Genomic DNA, 13,555 nt, shown 5'->3' on the forward strand with positions numbered 1-13,555 from the left:
GTTTTTTTCTTGCTCCTTCATCTGCTGTGTGTTTTTCTGTCTTCTCATTTTACTTAACTTACTGTGTTTGAGGTCTCGTTTTTGCAGGCTGCAGGCTCATAGTTCCCGTTGTTTTTGGTGTCTGTCCCCAGTGGCTAAGGTTGGTTCAGTGGGTTGTGTAGGCTTCCTGGTGGAGGGGACTAGTGCCTGTGTTCTGGTAGATGAGGCTGGATCTTGTCTTTCTGGTGGGCAGGTCCACATCTGGTGGTGTGTTTTGGGGTGTCTGTGGACTTATTATGATTTTAGGCAGCCTCTCTGCTAATGGGTGGGGTTGTGTTCCTGTCTTGCTAGTTGTCTGGCCTAGGATGTCCAGCACTGTAGCTTGCTGGTTGTTGAGTGAAGCTGGGTGCTGGTGTTGAGATGATCTCTGGGAGATTTTCGCCGTTTGATATTATGTGGAGCTGGGAGGTCTCTTGTGGACCAGTGTCCTGAAGTTGGCTCTCCCACCTCAGAGGCACAGCACTGACTCCTGGCTGTAGCACCAAGAGCCTTTCATCCACACGGCTCAGAATAAAAGGGAGAAAAAGTAGAAAGAAAGAATTAGTAGAAGTAGAAAGAAAGAAAGAAAGAAAGAAAGGAGGGAGGGAGAGAGGGAGGGAGGAAGGAAGGAGGGAAGGAAGAAAAAAAGAAAGAAGATAAAGTAAAATAAAATAAAGTAAGATGAAATATAATAAAGTTATTAAAATAAAAATATAATTATTAAGAAAAAAATTTTAAAAAAAAGAACGGACAGATAGAACCCTAGGACAAATGGTGGATGCAAAGCTATACAGCATAATTCTTGCTCTCAAAGTCCACCTCCTCAATTTGGGATGATTCGTTGTCTATTCATGTTTTCCACAGACATCAAGTTGATTGTGGAGCTTTAATCCGCTGCTTCTGAGGTTGCTGGGAGAGATTTCCCTTTCTCTCCTTTGTTCTCACAGCTCCCAGGGGCTCAGCTTTGGATTGGGCCCCGCCTCTACGTGTAGGTCGCTGTAGGGCGTCTGTTCTTAGCTCAGACAGGACAGGGTTAAAGGAGCCGCTGATTCGGCGGCTCTGGCTCACTCAGGCCGGGTGTGGGGGGTGGGGAGGGGCACGGAGTGCGGGGCGAGCCTGCAGCGGCAGAGGCCAGCATGACGTTGCACCAGCCTGAGGCGCGCAGTGCAGTCTCCCGCGGAAGTTGTCCCTGGATCCCGGGACCCTGGCAGTGGCAGGCTGCACAGGCTCCCCGGAAGAGGGGTGTGGATAGTGACCTGTGGTCGCACACAGGCTTTTTGATGGCGGCAGCAGCAGCCTTAGCGTCTCATGCCCGTCTCTGGGGTCCACGCTTTTAGCTGCGGCTCGCGCACGTCTCTGGAGCTCCCTTAAACAGCGCTCTTAATCCCTTCTCCTCGCAGGAAGAAAATGTCTCTTGCCTCTTCGGCAGCTCCAGACTTTCTCCCGGACTCCCTCCCGGCTAGCCGTGGCACACTAACCCCCTGCAAGCTGTGTTCACGCCGACAACCCCAGTCCTCTCCCTGCACTCCAACCGAAGCCCGAGCCTCAGCTCCCTGCCCCGCCCGCCCCGGCAGGCGAGCAGACAAGCCTCTGGAGCTGGTGAGTGCCGGTCAGCGCTGATCCTCTGTGCGGGAATCTCTCCGCTTTGTCCTCCGCACCCCTGTGGCTGCGCTCTCCTCCGCGGCTCCGAAGCTTCCCCCTCTGCCACCCGCAGTCTCCGCCCGCGAAGGGGCTTCCTAGTGTGTGGAAACCTTTCCTCCTTCACAGCTCCCTCTCACTGGTGCAGGTCCCGTCCCTATCCTTTTGTCTCTGTTTATTCTTTTTTCTTTTACCCTCCCAGGTACGTTGGGGGTTTCTTGCCTTTTGGGAGGTCTGAGGTCTTCTGCCAGCGTTCAGTAGGTGTTCTGTAGGAGTTGTTCCACGTGTAGATGTATTTCTGGTGTATCTGTGGGGAGGAAGGTGATCTCTGCATCTTACTCTTCCGCCATCTTCCCGGAAGCCGATACTCCATTGATTTGAAGAACTTGTCTCTTATTCCTAGTTTGCCAAGTGTTATTATCATTAATATATTTAAAATTTTGTCAAATATTTTTTCTGCATCTATTGAGATGATCATTTTTTTTCCTTTTTACACTGTTAAGATGTTGAAGTACATTGATTTATGAATGTTGAACCAACCTTGCATTCTCAGGATAAAGCTTACTTACCATGATGTGTTACTATTTTCATATAGTGCTAGGTTTGATTTACTAATAGTTTAAGACTTTTGCATCCATGTTCACAGGACTGTTGATTTGTAATTTAATTTTTTTGTAGTGTTCTGTCAGAGTTATGATAAATGCTAATGATAAAGTGATAACATTTTGTGATAATTGCTTTCTTTTCCAGTAAAGCCAAACTTATTAAGTATTTATCAATAGGCCTCTTTGTACTCTGACTTCTGGCTGATTTTGGCCAACAGGATGCCTTGGCAGAGACAGGAAGGAAAGAGGAGAATGGGCTGGTGCCTTTATTTTTATCTGCTTTCCTCCCTGACAGACCTTGGCATCTTTCTACCTAAGACCCCAGCTCTTGCCAGGAAGTTGTCTCTATATAGCTCTCTCTCTGGATTCCAGAAATTGTTCTCTCACCTTCCTTCTTTGGACTGGAGTAGAAAACAGTTCTATTTTCTGGTTAGCCTTGGTATTGCACCTGTAGCCTTCCCTTAACCTGGTACACCTTTGTAAATTACTCCTTAAAAACCTCAGTAGCCCTCTTTGTGTGGTCTGTTTGATTTCTGCTGAGACCCTGGCTGATATATACTTTACCAGCTTTCAATCCTTATATCCTATTATTTGGACTTACAGATATCTTTTAGTTTCATTGAAAATTAAGTTTCTGTTTCTTGATTGGTTTGGGGGATTTTTTAAGAAGAGAAGGGGGCAGAAAGTACTTCGCTTGAAGAGAAGCTTTTGAGACCATATATTAAGTGAGTTACTCTTCCACACTGGAGTGTAACAAGTATTGTCCATGTTTGGTTTAAAGATGGCAGAGTCACATAATCCATGACCCCTCTCTTTCCCACATGCCAAGAAGAATGAATCATTGCCTCTTCAGCGTTCCCAGATTACCTTGAACATGACAGTATTGCAAGTGCTGCATATGTCTTGAAGGCAAGAGGCACACCTCCTTTGCCTTTGTGTCCCCAGAGAATAGCATAGAGATGAGAAATAGAGCTAGTTCTCTGGTTACAAAGGCCCACTCTCAAAGGGTGACTAACGATCCAAGGAGATTAAGATAGCAAATGCTGTGCCTCTGTGTGTGGGACTGTGTACGTGTACACGTGTGTGTGCATCCAGTCTCTAAGCTTTTGGCACATGCCTTGCAGACTTTGTACCAAAGTCACACAGAACTGAGGCCTTGAAACTTTTCTGAGGACGTGTGGACCCACAATGACTGGTGTTTGCTGAGTATGTAATACCTCCTCAGTCCTCAAATAAGGAAACTGTAGAATGCAGAGGAACATCCCACAAGGGTATTTAGTGTGTAGCTATTTAAGACATATGATTATCATATTTTTTCATTAATTAACATAAACATTAATAACAAAAAAAGATCATAGTATTTTTTAAATCTTCTCCATCTCTTTTCTTCACCCTATTTTCTCCCTTATTTCCACTTAGATCATTTCAAAGTTTTCAGGTCACTAAAATAAAAATTTTTTTTTTAAATTTATTTATTTTGTTTTTGTTTATTTTTGGCTGCATTGGGTCTTCGTTGCTGTGTACCAGCTTTCTCTAGCTGCGGCGAGAGGGGGCTACTGTTTGTTGCAGTGTGCGGGCCTCTCATTGCGGTGGCTTCTCTTGTTGTGGGCACAGGCTCCAGGTACGTGGGCTTCAGCAGTTGTAGCTTGCGGGCTCCAGAGCGCAGGCCCAGTAGTTGTGGCGAACGGGCTTAGTTGCTCTGCAACATGTGGGATCCTCCAGGACCAGGACTCGAACCCATGTCCTCTGCACTGGCAGGTAGACTCCTAACTACTGCGCCACCAGGGTAGCCCTAAAACAAAAATTTTAATTACTTGTGTATGTGTGTAAGCCTTGCTGTATGTTCGTACCTTTCTCTTCTCTTACTTTTGTTCTTTTTCTCTTGTTCCCAACCCTCATTGTACGCTGCATCTTTTCTTTCAAATGTGAACCTTTTAATCTTCTGTGGGCCAGGCAACTTGTTAACAATCCAGTTAGCACAGTGTACTACACAAAAGTCAGTAAGCCTTGGAGACAGAAGGATTAGATGTATGACCCAAAATGGTCTCTGTTCTAGTTAGATACTGCTCAAATTTTCACATGTATCAGAAGTCTCCTGAGAATCTTATAAAATGCAGATTCTGATTTAGTTGGCTTCTGGTAGACCTGTTATTCCTCATTTCTAACAAGCACTCAGTGACCCTAATGTTGCTAATTTACAGATCACACTTTAAGTACAAAGTTAGACTCTTGGGGATCAGCACAAATTTAGTCATTAGTTATAGGGGACATTATTGTTAAGTCTTAACATATATTTTTAAATGCTGTTGGTTCATGGTCCCCTTTGAAAAGTGTTGGCTTCCTGACAGATGAATCAGTTAGAAGGATCTAAGCAAAATATGACTTAGCTGCCGTTTAAAAAGCAGAACTCTGTGAATGAGGTAAACGTGTGAGGAATAGATGTTGGGCCAAGGGAGAATCCTTTCAACAAGAAAGAGACACAGCTTGCCGTCCGTCTGCTTCAGGTGGGTTAAAACAACTTTAGGAGAACATGAAGATTGTGATAATTCTCTCTGGTTTCTCCTCAAAACCTCAAGTGCTTTAGGATATAATCTTGGTGTCATTTATCTTCTAGAGAGTGTAGGGAGAAAACTTTGTCGTTGTCTTCTGAGATCTTGCTTAGTGGTTTGGAATGTTGAGAATTGTCCAGCACGCTTTGCAACCGTTGACCAATACAGGAGGAGAGCTTTTCTTTTCACTTATCCTTTCTCAGGCTCCTGTGTGTCTTAGGATTGTTCTGGTTCCCTTCTTCAAAGGTACTTTATGGGAAGTTGATTTAGACAAGGGGTGAAAATTCGGTATTATTTTTGCCAATTCAGACTGATGGTCAGTGGCCGAGGGATTACTGTGTTAAAAAGGATTCTAAAAGGATTTTGTTAAGATTCATAAATGTGTCTGCTAAGAGGGTAGGAGCGAGGCATGTGCATCAGATATTTGCCATTTCTAACCCACCCTTAGAAGGCAGAAGACTCCTTGAAAGGCTAGTGGGACATTGGTTCATTGGCCTTAAGCCCTATGACCACTAGAATCAGCCCCGCGTGCTGTTTCCCCCATTCCTTGTTTTCAGTGCCATTGCCCCTGCATTTGAGGATAATGTGCAAGTTTTGGCATGATGAGTTATTTTTAATTACCCAGTCAGATACGATTTTGTTGGATGTCTTCTCATTTTTATTGTCTATCCTATGCCATGAGCATTTCTAAAAAGGCAATAGTTTCCTAAGTAAGAGAGCAGCAAGATTTGTTAGTTGGTCTCGCTGGCTTTCTTTTTCTTTTTTTTTTTTTTTTTAAGATTATCACGATGTTATGGACTAAGTTGTGTCCCCCCCATCCCCACCCCCAACTTCCTATGTTGGAGCCCTAACCACCCACGTGACTGTGTTTGGAGATGGGCCCTTTAAGGAGGGGGTCAAGGTCGAACGAGGACTGGTATTTTTTTTTTGAAGAAGAAGATGTTGGGGGTAGGAGTTTACTTATTTATTTATTTTTGCTGTGTTGCGTCTTCGTTTCTGTGCGAGGGCTTTCTCTAGTTGTGGCAAGCGGGGGCCACTCTTCATCGTGGTGCGCGGGCCTCTCACTGTCGCGGCCTCTCTTGTTGCGGAGCACAGGCTCCAGACGCGCAGGCTCAGTAGTTGTGGCTCACGGGCCAAGTTGCTCCGCGGCATGTGGGATCCTCCCAGACCAGGGCTCGAACCCGTGTCCCCTGCATTAGCGGGCAGATTCTCAACCACTGCGCCACCAGGGAAGCCCACTGGCTTTCTTTTTAAATAATCAGGCAGTCTGCTCTCTGAAGCTTGTCTTCCCAGCTGGGAAACTGTCGCTTGTCACTCTTGGGTTGATCACTAGAGAACAGCTTGTCTTGCTGTACTCTGGACTGTGATGTGATCCTAAGTCCTCTGGTCTTGAGGCTCTGCTGACTGTAATGAAGGTTTATGTGGTACCTCCAGCCTTTGAATAAAATCCCCTTTACAAGGCTGGAGCTAAGGTCTCTTATTACACTCAGCTGGGACCCTTTATTTGCAGGATTGATTTTTCATTAGCCTAAGAACAATGACAAGCCAGTGTTAACATGGGTCAACCCAGAAATGAGCTCTAGGTTTGCTGGCCTTCAGTAAGTGGTTTTGTTCGGTGGGAATTGAACTGGTTTAATTGGATAGCTCTGGGTCTGAGTTCTGCCACATCTCTCTCTAACTAGTGACCTTGAGAAAGTCATCAGCCTCTCTGAGCCTTCATTTTCTCACCTGCAAATTGGAGACAATAATAAGTACCTCCTTGAGGTGGTATGAATATCCTGTGTATTCAGGATCTAGCACAATGTTTTTCACATTCTTAATACAATAGATACTCATTCAATGTCCTTTTCTCTTTTCTCCCCCCTTGTGTTTGATGTAAGGTCTTATTGTGTTTTGTTTTGATTTGATTTTCCTTTGATCTTAATAATTCAAGTGTTCTGGGGTTTTGTTACCATGGGATTTTCTAGGTAAAAATCAAGTTTCAAGAGGGTTGAGAAGAGAATGAGGTATTAGTGATATGAGGGCTCAGGGACAAGTTGAATAGAGAGGTGGGCAGAGTCCAGATGTTTCCAGATTTAGTGAGTCTTTAAGGAATTGCCAGGTTATTAGACACAGGGCTTCATTTATTCAGAGGCAACTGAAGCATGGCAGGGGCAAAAGTACCATGGAAATATTTAGAAATATGTTTTCCAAACAAGGCTGGACTCAAGCCAAGCTGGGATCTAGGGGATATTTCATTCATTCAATGATTCATTCATCCACTGAATCATTCATGTCCCAGACATTTACTTAGCACTTTGGGTGTGCTAGGCACTACATCAATCCATGCCTCAGAGAGCTCGTGGTAGAGCGGTGGAATGATAATTATATAATACTTGATGCCTGTCTCTATTTAACTAAAGCAATGAAGATAAAGCTAATTTTATTAAATATCTTAAGACCAGCCCTCTCTTTTTAGTATTTGTCCCCCACCCCAATCCATCTTCCCTTCTTCTGGGGCATTAAAAAAGGGTACCTGGAGAAAGATGGGATGTCCCACTTTCACTGGCAGCTTGCTGTCACTGAGTTCTCCCCATTGGAATTTGAGCAAAAATGATGGGTGTCCTGTGCTTAAAAAGAAATCCTTTGCTATGAATTTCCCGTCTTTCTTCCCCTCTGTCTGCAATGCCAGACAACCTTGGAAGGCTTTGTCGAGGACAACAGAACCTCCCTGCTTGCCTGCTTTCCGGGATGACTTGATGGAACAGAGCTGGCCACCGGCCCTGGGCTGGCACAGGAGAAGGCAATGATCTTCCAAGTACTTTAAGCCCCTGAATTTGGGGATCTCTTCATTATATCTTCTATTGTAACAAATTAAGTAGTCATGAGTTTTTTGAGGTTCAAAACTAACTCAAAATAATATGAATGTCATTGGTCTAACAGAAACTTAGAAGATTTTGTTGGCCACGTGAGATTCCTGAAGATACAGGGGTCTGACAAACTCTGGATCCAATCTGAGCTCTGGAACACTTCTGTATCTAAGATTTTATACAACCCCAAAGGAAAATAAATTCTCAAGTCTTCAGACACCAAAGAGTCAAGATCCAATCTTTTTTCCAGGGCCTTCCCTCCTTTGCTAGTCGAAGATTTGCAAACATCAGTGAGGAAGCAGGTGAGCAAGTATCTGTATTTTACATATGAGTGGATCAGGTTTCTCTTGGTGGTCGTGGGGAGTGTTGGAGATATGATTTGGGGGCAACAATGGAAGCAACGGGAAAGCCCGGGTCTGACCATTCGAAATCATCCTTGAGAAGATAGTGCCAGAAAAAAAAGGAGGGGATATTCTTCAAGGTCATCTTGTACACGTAATCCAAGCATCCCTGGACCTAGCTAGAGGACAAAGACCTTATCTAGAGGGCAAGCAGCCTCATCCTAGCTCCATTCAGCTGAAACCTCCTCCTCTGTAACTTGTATCGTCAGAGTCAGCCTTTCTATGGTTCTCGAAGATCAATGGCCAGTATAATCTACACGAGTGGGAGAAGACCCTCCCCTCTTACTCATGAGTAATGAGTTCATTTACTCATTCATTAATCATGTAGTTACTGAACACTTATTTTATGCCAGGGAGATTGTAGTTGTGTATTTTAGTGGGTATGTAGCTGAGAGGACTAGAATGTGCACGAGGCACAATACAGGTGCAAGGAAGGTAGTAAATGCAGCAGGAATCAACACAGGCACAGCACAAGGCAGGTGTCTCCTGTCACTCAGCTGCTTTTGTCTACTGTGGTAAAGGCGTGTGATTAAGTACACATAGAGACCGTATGTATGTCCCCTCACTTTCTAATTGCAATTAGTCACAGAAGCACTGAACATATTGCTTTTCCTGAATGTCAGGACATTTCACGGGATTCCCCTAGGTTCTCTGAGAAGCCACAATTAACTTTACTAATTATTCTGTTCACCACATGTGCTTCACTTAATGTAGAACCAAACTAATGAATGTTAATCTTTTAAAAACTTTTTTTTTTCCTAAAAGCCATCTTGGCTGCCATCCAATTAACACCAGCAGTGGTTCCTTAGACAAAACCACGAATATCATCAAGCCCGTCCAAGGCTGGTGGGAGAGAGGAAGCCAACTTCAGTTTCAAGAATTTGTTCCTTTCTTGTCCAGGGAGGGAGAGGCTCTCTGCTCTGGTAAAAAGCCATGTGGTACTTTCGGGTGGGTATGCTTTGAAAGATTTCCTAACTGATCAAGCAAGCGTCTCTGCAATGACCCATCCATAGCACCAGGTAATGGAGAGTTGGCAAACCAGAGATGTGTGCCAAGGACTAGGCTAGGAATGCAGGACAACTTAAAAATGCACAAACTCCTGCTCTGACGCCAGCAATACACCTAGAGTTGAGCAGGGTGCTTTCCTGTCTTTATGGTCCAGGTAGCTTCTTCCTCCTTACGCTCCTATGATTTTTCTCAAGATTTCTGTGAATCTGTGTGTGTGCATGTGTGTGTGTGTGTGTGTGTGTAAGGGAAGGCTTACTTGCTCATGGCTTTTCCTACATCCGTGTATCTTGCCTCTTCCCCACATTGTGTTGATTCAGGTGTGAAACTCAGCAGCTTTGATTTTCACACACGCATGCACTTCCCCAAAGCATTCATGAGAATTTGAGGACAAGATAGTAGGCGAATTTACATCACACCCCCACCCCCCAAACAAGCTCAAATGGAGGCGCTGGCATCACTGTTTGAAGACATCCTTTAGGCACCCCTCTCCATGGAGTTCTTCACCCCATCGAGTTCCAGCTGAGTCCACCTGGCGAGAAACAACGCATTTTGCTTTGTCTGCTGCACAGCATTTTCATCGTTCTCCTCTGGAACCTTGATGATTCTCCTGCCTGTCAGCTACAAATTGGCATTTTCCACTGGCACTTGCCAGCTACCTCTACAAGGATGAAATCATTTGCTCCTGCAGCTGCTGACTTCCGACACCCCCGAAAGGAGTTCAGGGTGGAGAGCAGACATGAGGCGCTCTGTGCTCTGGGAAAAACTGGCAGAACAGGTCTTCAGACAGTTAGATATTTTCAGGAGCCAATTTTATGAGCCCAATTCTATCTCCTTGTATCTAGAAAAGCACTAAAATCCTTCATGGTGGCGTCTGCTCCTCGTTACTAGCAGTAACCTGCACGAGACTAGCAGAAACCTTCTGTAAAAAATATGTGCTTGATCGCATGTATTCCCCCTTCACCAAAATCACATGTATACTGACCTTCCCCCTGCTTCTTTGGAGAAGTTTCTCAGAGCTATCTGGGATGCTGTCTCCTGGGCTGCAGTCCTCATTTTGCCCCAAATAAAACTTAACTCACAACTCTCACGTTTTGCACTTTTTTAAGTCGACATGCCTCAAGCATACCCATCAATGTTTTTTTTTGTAAAGATCAGGAGGAAGAGGGAGAGGTAAGAGAGAATTCCTGTTGAAACAGGAATTATTGTGCGAGCTGCTACGACAATACTTCTTTTTACGTCAGCATCACCGCAATGCGTTCTCCTAATTACTACTTAAAATACCTGGCACTCCAGTGAGCTTTTTAATACGCCACCTTTATTGAGTGTTGCTGTAACCTTGTGAGCCAGGCAGGGCAGCCATGTCTCATCGCCACATTTTGCAGGTTAGGAAACTGAGCCTCCAGGTGGTGAATGCCCAAATGGGCATAGCTTGTTTTTGGTAAAATGTTCTTTCTGCCTTATCTGGCTCTAAGATGGCTGTTTTGTGGGGGTATAGGAGGGATCAGGAAGTGGTGAACCATTTAACCTGGGCCCTTCTCTCTCTCATTCCACTCCAAATTCCATCTCGCTTTGAGGCAATGCTCCGAGGTACGTGGAGCAGAATGTGAGAATAGCCAACCTGCATTGGGTTATTTGCAATGTTTTTCAACCTTGACACTATGGAAATTTTATGCAAGATAATTCTTTGTTGTCGGTGAAGGAAGATGTAGTATGATGTTTAGCAGCATCCCTGGCCTCTACCAAGACGCCAATAGAATCCCTGCTCCCAATCCTGTGACAATCAAAAATGTCTCCAGATATCGCCAAGTGTCCCCTAGGGAGACAAAATCACCTGTGGTTGGGAACCACTGAGTTATTGTCACACACCCATTTTCATGGTGGTTTCTTGTCTTCATGACCTGTACCATGGATAATCGATCACGTTGAGCATCTCAGAGAAGAGGTGCGAATCATGCAAGGCATATGGTAAAGGAAAAGGATTTGAACCTCGTGTTCCCTTTTCACTGGAAAGAGGACATGTGCCTTCACTCTGCTGAAGACAAAGGAAGATAAATGTCACCCCTCTCCACGGCAAGAGCTCTTCTGATGGGGCATTGCTGCTAATGGCTCCGACTTTTACTACAAACGGCCCAAGAAGTGCCAAGAACCACACATCAGTCCATTTCAGGAAAAGATGGTGTATTTGAACAGCTTGACACTGTGAAGGCATAAATTGTTGGGAGAGACGAATGTGAGCTGGAGAGATTTGTAGATGTGGCAGACGGTAACCCTGGTATTTCATGTTAATTGTTTTGCTCAGGCAGGAGACCTCCTGTGATTTACATTCTGGAGCAGGGGGATGACGGACTGAGTCGGAAAGCTTGTCACCTCCGGAGAAGACGAGTGGGGATGTGACAGCAACCTTGGAAGCTCTCATTTGTTCCAGAGCATCAGGGCTGCTGTCACGTGCCTGGGGGGAGGCCAAGCGGGAAGAGCGGGGGCCTGTACCCAGTAGCTGAATGGAAGAATTGAAAACTAGGTGGCAAAATCCCTTCCATCCAAGGGCTCAGAAGTGATGTGCAAATAAGCAGGGGGAGGGCACCAGACAGACGCTGGGGTTGGGTTTTGTCTAGCCCATCCTGCAAGTGGGAACCCTGCCGTACTTTGTTGTGCGTGGGCGGAGTTGGGAGGGGCAGTTAGAGACTTCAGAAGGGACGGAGGGTGTTTGTCCAGGCCAGGAAAAGCTTTGATCAGTACAGAAGTGTGGATTTAATCTTTGCTCACCTGGTACAGCTGATGAGGAAACAGGAAAAGGTCACGTTGTCTCCCGAGTCAGTATGTTCCTTTACTTTCGTCCTTCCAGAGGCTCTTTATTCAGAAGCTATTGCTCCTTTCTCCAAACTGCGGGAATGAACTAAGACCCTTCTGCACTGAGTGGAGCTCAGTCAGACCGGGCTAACTGCCGACTCAAGCAGAATCATGGTGGGTCCTGGGCCCAGAGGCTCTGGAAACCAGCCAGAAGCAGTAGGAGGAGATGTTTACTGGTCAATGTGTGGCCAGAACTGGACCAAGGAGCCATCAGGGTTGTCAGACCCTTAGTAAAAGATGTGGTCGGGGAGGTGGTGGCATTGACAGGGTAAGGTGGCTTCGTTGGGTAGCATAATGTCAGCCTGGCCAAAGCTGGAGCCATGTTTCCAGAATCTTCTTCACTGTGAGGTTCGGGGTCAGAGTGGGCCCAAGGGGACTTTGTGTGGATTTGGAAGGTGGCAGTGAAGCAGCAGCCATTCACCATTCCATGGTGACAGATGGACATCCAGGTGCCCTGTGGGTCCTGGCTTGGCTTGTTCTTCGCTCTGTGCCCAGCTTGTACTACGGAACAATGGCCTCTGACCAGTAGCGGCCCAAGTCCGCCACAGGTGTGTGGCCTTGACCCACAAAGACAGCAGCTCCACAGACTCTCCAGAAGCCCCTTTCCAGGTCCGTCTTTGTGGCCGGGTGGCCTGGCCTCTACGCCCCCCCATCAGCTCCACCCTGTCCACCTGCGCCACGCGGACCACAAGTGGGCTGGTCAGTTACTATTTCTTTGATTTTTCTGACTCCTTCCAAGCTTCACTCTACTGGCTTCTCCCACATTTTCATCTCATTCCTTTCATAAAACTCTTATCTCTGTACTGCTTAGAGTGCATTGTTTTTCCCACTGGGCCAGATTGACACAGCGGGGAGGGATCCTCTGAAGTCTGGCGGCCTTTTTGTGGGAGTCAAACAGTCGCCCATACACGGTTGTCCCTCAGTATCCCTGGGTGATTTGTTCCAGGAACCCCACAGATACCAAAATCCACAGGTACTCAAGACCCTTTTATATAAAATGGTGTCGTAGTTGCATATAATCTGCACATACTCCCATAGACTTTGTCACCTCTACATTACTTAAAATATCTAATCCTGTGTAAATGATGTGTGAATAGTTGCCAGATTGCGGCAAGCTCAAGTTTTGCTTTTTGGAACTTCCTGGAATTTTATTTTTTGGACTGTTTTCAATCTGTGGTGGGTTGTATCTGTGGATACAGAACCTATGGACGTGGGGGGCTGAGTGAACTCCAAGGAGACCAGACTGCCTGAAAAGTGAGTATGGTGCAGACCAGGAAATATTTCTTAAGGAAAAATGATCCCAGCGTTTATTCATTCATTCATTCATTTATTCATTCATTCTCTTCATCAGTAGAAAGGAGAGGGCTGTGCCAGGGAACATGCTAGAAGTACAATGCTAACTGGTGACTAAAACAGAAATGGCTGCTTTCCTCAGTGTTTAGAGTTTAAAGAGGATGGCAGAGAATTAACAAATAATTAGCATATGACTATAAATTATAGTTTATCACATGGCACCTATCACAAACAGCATGAGGCAATAGAACTTAGTATAGCTGAAAGCGAGGCCTATTTAAATAAGGGCGCCTGGGAAGACCCCTCTGAAGAGCTGAGGTTTAGGCCAAATCTTGTAACAGAAGGTG

The sequence above is a fragment of the Delphinapterus leucas genome, chromosome 16 (assembly GCF_059928025.1).
Source record: "Delphinapterus leucas isolate spDelLeu-1000000601 "Yukka" chromosome 16, BTC_Dleu_Yukka2, whole genome shotgun sequence".
In the NCBI taxonomy this organism is placed as follows: domain Eukaryota; kingdom Metazoa; phylum Chordata; class Mammalia; order Artiodactyla; family Monodontidae; genus Delphinapterus; species Delphinapterus leucas.